The following is a 7,493-nucleotide window of genomic DNA, read 5'->3' on the forward strand; positions in this document are numbered from 1 at the left end:
GGACATCATGTTACAACACATCAGTGTTGTCAACAGTGTGAAGTCATGCAGTATTCATAGGAACACTATGCAAATATCACCCAAAGAGTCATAGTTACAAGTAACGGAATACCTGAAGCATAATATACTAGCTTACCTTAAATAATGTCGTAGATCATATCAACAAGTCTCCAAATTTTTGCGAATCATAAACGTCTAGCCAAATTTTATTAAACAGTCAGTCAGTAACACACTAAGTCAGGCATCATGAAAATACAGTACTTTCATGTATATTGCAATTATGAGGTTATGTAAAAAACAAAAAAATATAGTATCAGCGCACTCATTAAGTACAAGATAATTTAATCATATATTGTTTATAATAGAATCTATGAAGTTTCATGAACATATGTGTTAATTTCTGAGGAAGTCTAGTATTGACAAATGGCGGGGATTTCAAACTGTATTATTATACAACATAGATCGCAAGTGCTAATCAGTGATCACATAACATTTTTATGCAGACATTGGTCATTGTACAAACGAATCTATGTTAACTTTACAGAAAAAATTGTACATGGAGACTTTTTGCACTTACAGTGGCACAGTTTTTCGATCTTGTAAAATACAGCTCTTATCGTAAAATAATATACGTTAACGGATGGATTCTACATTTTGCGTATTGTAAATTCAAAATGTGTCAATGCCATCAGCAACATTCATTTCTTTTGTAACACAAAATCGATGCTGTAATGTATGCCAACAAGTAAAATTCGATCGGCTGTTGCCAGCTATGTCAGAGGCTCATATACATGTGTGACGTCGGCCACTTGCTGCTAGCCACTGGCCACTGGCCACCTGTTCGCCAGCGCTTCAGACCATGTAGGATTCATGTAATTGTTATGTATTTATGGCAATATGACGTGTTCCCTTCTACTGAGAAAACGTGCTGGATGCTATTGTGTGCATATTTCATTCACCAGATACCGCAGGACTCTGCTGGTGATTGTAGTTCGACTTTTGTTCTAAAAAGCGGCGTACAATTATAGCATTGGCCGCTATCCTCGTAGAAAATTTCATACTTCCCCATCACATGTAGTTGTCGCGTTTTTTATGGATAAGATACGACTTGTAAATAAGTATAATGTGTTTCATTCTCCAGTGATGCAGGTACACACCTGGAACATATACATTTGCGTGTCTGATGGCTCCAATCCTACCGCTGCCTAAAGTACAACGACCATGTCACTGCCGCCTGCAAGAAACCCCGTACCTGTCCCCCGTACCTCTCCCACCTCCTGTAATACCTGTAACGAATCCCATCCTACATACTCCTCGAAATGTAAAGTGAAACTTCCTCCCATCACCGCTGAGCTCACCATCCCTGTGCACCCTGTCGATGACTCCATCCACCCCAACAACTCACTCCACTCTCCCCCTACTGCAGAGGACCATAGTCCTCCAAAACATCCACCCCTTCCAACGCCCCCACACCCTTTCCCTAATCGCCCTTGCTGCCCGCTCCACCTTCCACATCACCACCTATGGCACCTACTCCCACAACCAGACTCCCTTCACCTTAACCCCCCTCACCACCATCATCTAAATCTCCCCTATCATTGCACAACAAAAACATTACAGCATACTTTACCATAATATCTGCTCCCTGCCCACCCACAAACTCCTCTTCCTTCACACCATCCATCGAGACCACGTGGATGCCTTCATCCTAAATGAAACCTTCCTTCAACCTCGTATATCCATCTCCACAGCTTCTTACACCCTCCACCGCACCGATAACCCATACCTCCTGGCGCGTGATGAGGTTGCTATCAGCCACATCAAGCACCTTCCTGTTTGGCTTCAACCTCTCCTCGACTATCCTGCTGAGCATGTCACCCTAAACCTCTTCTTCCCCACCCTTACTGTCACATGTGCCACCATCTACATCTGCCCTCGTACCCCCATCACATACGATTTCATGGCCCACATTGACAGCACCTTCTCCACCTACGTGATTGCCACAGACCTCAATATCCACAGCCGTGCTCCTGCCGAACTCCAGCTGTGACACCAGTTTATCACTACCCTCCAGGGAGACCTGGTGCCCCTCTCCCAACACACCTGACCCAAATCCAACACCACTCCCGACTTGATCCTAGCCTCTCCCAATCTTCTTGGATGCGTCACTGCAGAAGTCCTTGACCGAAAATTGGCAGTGACCACGCCCCAGTCCTCCTCACTATCTCTGATGGTCGCCATCCCCACCCCATTCCTCTCCCTAACATTCCTCCTAAACTTGTCCACGACTACTCCTGTGCCAACAGGGATACCTACCGGTACTCCAGACACACCCAGGTCGAGCGCCACGACCCAATCCTCCAATCTTCTGATGACATCTCCTGAGCTGCTGTTTTCCTCCACCAGACCTTGTCTGACGCCATTGCTACCCATATCCCTACCACAGCCATCCACCCTCACCGCCTTGCCCTGCCCCCACAGGCCGTTCTTCTCCTTCTTGAATCCCATCACCTATACCAATCCTTCCTCCACACTCGTGACCCCAACATACTCACTCACCACTGGAAATTACAACAACACATCCACAACATGCTTACTGTGAAGAAACGCCATGCCTGGCGACAGACATGCACACGACTCAGTGCCACACTCCCAATAAACTCTTCCAAGTATTGGTCTGCTTTCCACCGCCTTACTGGAAACTGTCCGACCCTGGAGTATCCTCCTTGATAACCATCCCTTTCCTGACAACCTCAGTAAGGCCAACCACTTTGCAAAAAAAAAAAAAAAAAAAAAAAAAAAGAAAAATGGTTCAAGTGGCTCTGAGCACTATGGGACTTAACATCTGTGGTCATCAGTCCCCTAGAACCTAGAACTACTTAAACCTAACTAACCTAAGGACATCACACACATCCATGCCCGAGGCAGGATTCGAACCTGCGACCGTAGCAGTCACGCGGTTCCTAACTGAAGCGCCTAGAACCGCACGGCCACACCGGCCGGCTCAACCACTTTGCCTCCCGTCTATTTGATGTCTTTTCAATTCCAGATGATCCTCAATTTGATTATTCCCTCATACCCGACATTGCCAAAGTATGGATACCTCCACCCCTCCCCATGCTCCTAGCTTGCAGTACTTTGACCACACACCACCGTCAGGACTTAACACTCTCATTACTACACAGGACATCAGCCTCACACTCTGCACTGAACACTACACCACTCACGGCCACGACCGCGTTACCTACCGCCATCTCAAACACTGTCCTCCCTCCTTCCTTGCACTCCTTGCTGCCCTCTTTAACATAATCCTTGCCACTGGCTTCTACCCTGACCTGTGGAAAACCTCCCGTATCCTGACGTTCTCCAAAGCCAACAAGCCTCCATCTGATGCCTCTTCCTATCGCCCTACATGTCTCACTCAGTGTTGAGCAAGCACTTGCAATCCATCCTTACCCGGTGCTCGTTATTTCAAAACAACCGTTATTTAGTAGCTCTGTGTGTGATGTTTCGTTAAAACGACTGTTATTTCAGGGATTTATTTGCTGCTGCTACTGTGCGTGTATTCTCATTCGTAATTCGTAATTTAGCGGCGGTGTATACTCACACGAGTAGCATCAAATGCTTTCTTAGCTCAAATTTAGCAGGCCTGTGTGTTTTTCCGTAGTTTTGAGTTACTTATTCCGTAGCTCGCAGATTTAGTTAAAACGACTACTGTATTTTTCAAATTCTTTTTCTTTTTTATTGTAGCCTACATGCATGGAATGGAAGAGGATTTCGTTCAGCGGCTGAAAGAGGATGCTGTTGTTCAGCCCCCTCAGGTCGTGGAACAGTATCCAGCTGTCATTCCACCAGCAGATCAGATATATGAGCATATAATTTAGCCGGCCGGGGTGGCCGAGCGGTTCTAGGCGCTACAGTCTTGAACCGCGCGACCGCTACGGTCGCAGGTTCGAATCCTGCCTCGGGCATGGATGTGTGTGACTTCCTTAGGTTAGTTAGGTTCAAGTAGTTCTAAGTTCTAGGGGACTGATGACCTCAGCTGTTAAGTCTCATAGTGCTCAGAGCCATTTGAACCATATAATTTAGTGTTCAAAGTTTTGTAGTGAATATATTCACGTTAGAAGAAGTTAACAATTCTTTTTCCTGTTACAGTATGGGGCCCATGAGATTGAGAGGTTAGCTGAGAGGTATCACAGTGAGCAGTCTCGTTCGCAGCCATCATGGGAGGGCATAAGGAATCAGGTTTCGTAGTATACATTTTAGAAAAAAAAGTTTCCGGCTCTTATTTTTCCATTGTTCATGTTACAGCGTCCATAGATCAACATGAGCAGCGGCTCCCTCAACCCCAGTCCCGCTTGCCGGACTGGATGGAGAAAATGGCGCGTGTGCGGGGCTGCAGTGACCCCAACTCCCCGCCAATGATTGAGTGCGTAGGAAGCGTCCCAGATGACTATGTGACCTGGGACGACCTTATGTCTTGCGGAGATGAGATATTAGGTAATCATCTACACGAAACGTATATAATCAGTGTTCTTTCTTTACAGCAGCAGCAGGCGAGTTTTTAACATATATACTTATTCTCCTCCTCTCTCTTCACATTCACACCCTCACAGTAAGCTGCGGTGCGAGTACAGTGCAGTCAGTAGCACCAAGCAAACGCTGCCCCTCAGGTGTGCCTGGCCCTGGACGATGAGACTTGCAGCTGCCTCTGTCGCCCCCGCTGCTGCCCCCTGGCATACCTCAATCGGTCTGATATTGTTGGTGAAGAACACACATTTGTCTCTTAGACATATTGATGAGGCATTTCAAGAAAGGCAGTACAGGAAGCCATCTGTACGAGTTGTGAAATGCATCTTCAATCCATCATGAAGCATCACCATTATTCACTGGAAAGTATTCTTCTTACGCTCATTCATTATCTTTGCTTTCCAGTCCTCATGTAGGGAGCTACGGACATAGTCCTCAGCTGTGTGCTTACATGTAGTACACTTATTAAAATACTCCCTGCTCGTCTGAAGCGTCTCCTCAATCGAACACATTCTTAACAAGATGACTACACTAGAGTGGATGAGCTCCTCGGCTCTTGCACTTTGGAAGATGACTAGACTTTTTGTGAAAGGTCAACAGTTCTAGCACAAGCATCTATCAGCATGAGTTGCGAAATATAACTTCATCTCATCCCACTGCATCATCATTATTTGGTGAAATGTACTCTTCTTCTTACACTCATCCAATACCTGTTCTTTCCAAGCATCATGTGGGGAGCTATGAACACAGTCCTCAGCTGCATGATTATAGCTAATATAGCTGTTAAACTCCTCCTTGTCCAACACCAATATCTCATCCATTGAACACATCGCACATACAGTAAAGTAAAGGCTTATGTCTGTCGTCTCCAGCAGCTCAGCAGAGAGGTAGTCTTTTCCCCACCATTTCACAGTTGGAGAAGTGGTGGCGAGCAGAGGGGAAGTGGGAGAGGGGGGAGTCCAACAGCGGCCTCTGGTGGTGGTATTGTGACCTAGGGCTCGAAAATTTGAAATTCCCGCCATTTTGAACTTGCCACCATTTTTTGAAAGTCTGACCATTTTTTGAATTTCTCGCCACTTTTGAATTTAATTAGTTTGCATAATTAATTTAATTAATTTGCATAACAAAGTAATGAATTTGCATATCAATTTAATTGTCACACTGCCACATCAACACCCCAGGGAGAAAAGGTGGAAGATCACCCAAGAAGAGCCACAGTCTTGACTAAACTTGGCCACAATGCGCAGTGCAGCAGGATGTTCTTTGTTCCCCTACTTTCGACCCTTTACATTCTTTCATACTTCATGTAGTTTGCTGTCTAAGTCTTCCATATCATTGATGTTGCGAAGTCAAATGGTGGTTCATTCATCTGCCATAGATAATTTGTAAGGGCTGAGTTTCATGCTGGTGTAGACCTTCGTGTTGGAAGAACCGAGCCTGTATGGCATGTAAGTATCCCACAAACCGTTCTTACTGCCAACATAGTGACATGATTTTTACGCGCGTTCGATGAACTCTTCCCACTCAGCCATTGCTGTCTGGACGAGCTAGCATTGTCTTTAGTTTGTCAGTCTACAGTAACCTTCATGCTTACTATAGTAAGTCAGAAGTATCATTCGCTAATGATATAAGAAAGTGAACCGTATTTCAAAATCCAGCCTTTAACGAACACACAAGCCACACAGTCAGCACTTTGGTCTGGCTTTGGTGTCATTAACAGATATCTCGAGAAATTATCCAGAATAGTAATGATATAATGATTTCCATCTTTCGTTTTTGTTAGAGGATGTACAATATCAAGACCTACCCACTCAAAAGGTGTACTTGTTTCTGGGAGTCCTTAAAGAGGTTCTTTGCTTTTGCCCCAATCATTCCGCTTATTGCTTTAAACACAACGTGAAATATAACTGAAAGCATCAGTTTTCCGTTTCAGAAACCAATAGATTTGTGCTATTCGTAGGTTAGTTGCGCTTTGGCCACTGTGACCTGCCAATGGTTCAGTCCAGAACCACGCGGCTGCTACGGTCGCAGGTTCGAATCCTGCCTCGGGCATGGATGTGTGTGATGACCTTAGGTTAGTTAGGTTTAAGTAGTTCTAAGTTTAGGGGACTGGTGACCTCAGCTGTTAAGTCCCATAGTGCTTAGAGCTATTTTGAACCTCTCAGTGGACTATTATGACATTCTTTTAACAGCGTGCGTACGGATTCAGTGGATCCTCGAATGCTTGTACAGTGCTGGCGGGTGAACGTTTGTGTGCTATACTTCCGTCTTCTTACTAGACAAACATTTGACGTGCCTCATTCACTGTACACTACTTCGCGCATCCTTCAAAGACAAGTCAAATATTTTTATAATCCATTTTATTTCTTATTTTGTATAAATTATTTCGCAATATATTTGAAAGATTTTTAATTTCTTTTAGTTTCAAATTTTGGTCAGAAATTTACACCTCGTTCGCTTTCCTAACGTGTTCTCCTCTCAGAAGTCCTGAATTTAGTACCACATTCTAAGGAAACCATTTTGATAATTATAAACCACACCAATATAACTTTTTACGCACAAAATGGCTAGGTCTTGAAAAGATAAACTTTCTGACACGTCATTTCTCTTCCTAGTGTCTACTGTTCTCGAAATGTCCCTAATTTAGTACTTGATTCCAAATCAAATATCACACCACTGTATCTTTTTTTTTACGTAAAATAGCTACACCTTGAGAAGGCGAACTTTTTGACATCTCATTTGCCTTTCCACCGTCTTCTGCTCTCGATATGTTATAAATGTTGTACTTGATTCGAAGGAAGACTTTCTGCTGTGAATATCACACAACTGTAACTTTTTATGTGCAGAATATGTAGCCCTTTTTGGTACTTCAGTGGTCGGTTTGATACCCCATTTGTTCATTTTCCGCTCTCAGTTTGGCTGTGAAAATTCAGTGTGTGTATGTTTGGAGATTACGGGCTCTC

This window comes from Schistocerca piceifrons, chromosome X, assembly GCF_021461385.2.
Source record: "Schistocerca piceifrons isolate TAMUIC-IGC-003096 chromosome X, iqSchPice1.1, whole genome shotgun sequence".
Lineage (NCBI taxonomy): Eukaryota > Metazoa > Arthropoda > Insecta > Orthoptera > Acrididae > Schistocerca > Schistocerca piceifrons.